Consider the following 1,895-nt stretch of genomic DNA (forward strand, 5'->3'; position numbering starts at 1 on the left):
ACCTGGAGCTCACCAGTTGAACTCTACCTGTCTCCACCTCCCAGACCTGCAATTCCAGGTATAGGTCACAGTGCCTAGCACATAGGTGCTGAGGCTCTGAACTCAGGTCCTCATGTTTATGTGGGAAGCTTTCTGCTGACTGAGCCATTTCTCCAGCACTTTGTCCAAAGTTTTTTGTATTTTTTGGAGTTTATTTATTTATTTACTGGATTTTTAAGACAGGGTCTTCCTGTAACCCCAGCTGGGCTGGAACTTGCCATGTAGACCAGACTGGCCTCAATCTCACAGAGATCTGCCTGCCTCTGCCTTCCAAGTGCTGGACTTAAAGGCATGTACCACCACGCCCAGCATACCCAGAAAACAGGAAACAGAAAAAGGAAACAGATGCAGAAGGCGAGAAAGGAAGTCAGTCTTTTATCCTACTTTGCTACAGTGTGAACCCAAGTGAGGAGTCAGTGCTTTTCAGCCCAAGTAGTGACAGTGTTGGACTATAGGAAGCTCATTCAAATTCAGCCCTACCAGGAGCATCAGGAAGGTGGGAAGGAAAGAAGGAGGTGACAGAGTTGTGGAGGTCCTTGGGTCACCACTTGTTACCCATAGAGTGCTCCCTAGCCCTAGCTGGAATCTTTTTAGTTCCTTCTGTTTCCTCTTTCCCTTTTCCTTCCTTCCTCCCTCCCTCCCTCCCTCCCTCCCTCCCTTCCTTTCTTTTTTTGAAACAGTCTCTTACTATGCAGCCCAGGCTAGCCTCCAACTCACAGAGATCTGTCTGTCTCTGCTTCCTGAGTGCTAGGATCAAAGGTGTTTGCCACCATGCCAGTCCCAACTGGAATCTTTTTTGTTACTTTTGTGTGCATTTGTGTGTGTGTGTGTGTGTGTGTAATACATTGTGTATGTGCATGTGTTTATGCATATGTGTGTGGAAGCCAGAAGTCAACAGTGTCTTCCTCGATTGTCTCCACCTTATTTGCCAGACTTTGGACTCACACTTAAGAAACAGACATTATTAACTAAGCAATCTCCCTGGCATTTTGTTTGTTTGCAGACAAACCCAGCTCAGCCCCTGGGTTTAGGGCAGGTGATCTCAACTCTCAAACCTCAATTTCCTCACCCTACTGTGCAGGCAGCAGTGGAGCTTGTGGGACTGGTGTATGGACTATAAAGAAGGTTCACATCACTTTCCCCATCTCCTGGCTCTAGGTTGCAGAAGCCTCCCTCCAGGCCAAGTGGGAAGGAGGTGGTCCCATCCTGAGGCCAGGAAGGCTCCAGACTCAACCCCGCTATCTGCATATCAAAGAGCAGGGAGGGGCAAGCTCCTGAGGCCAGCCCAGGTGAAGGGGCCCTGTCAAGAGGCTCCCTGGGCTTCCCTAGATTAAATCTCCGGGCTTCTCTGCTCAGCGATAGCCCTTCCTGTCGCCAGAACGCAGCGGCCATGGCTGGCACTTGATCTTCTGGCATCTAGCTGGGGGAAGGGCCAGTCTCACTATTTTGGGTCTCTGGCGGGTTCCAGGCTCCGGGAACATCACAGAGGAGAATTGGCCCACTAGGATTCTACCTGGACCTTTTCTTAAAAAAAAAAAAAATTATTTATTTATTTAATTTATTTTAATGTGTATGCATGTATTGCCTGCATGTAGGTAAGTGCACCCATGTCGTGCAATGCCCTCAGAGGACAGAGGAGGCTGTCGGATCCCCTGGAACTGGAGTTATGGACAGTTGTTAGCTGTCCACGGGATTCAAACCTGTGTCTTCTGCAAGAACACTCAGTGTTCTTAACCACTGCGCTATCTCTCTAGCCCTGGACCCTCTCTTTTTGTGTGACACATTAGTTGTTGCTAAAGGAGAACTGTCTTTATCTCCATTTTAAAAAATTAAGTTATTCATTTATATAATTTTTG

The sequence above is a fragment of the Nannospalax galili genome, unplaced genomic scaffold (assembly GCF_000622305.1).
Source record: "Nannospalax galili isolate Female #2095 unplaced genomic scaffold, S.galili_v1.0 scaffold185, whole genome shotgun sequence".
Taxonomy (NCBI): Eukaryota; Metazoa; Chordata; class Mammalia; order Rodentia; family Spalacidae; genus Nannospalax; species Nannospalax galili.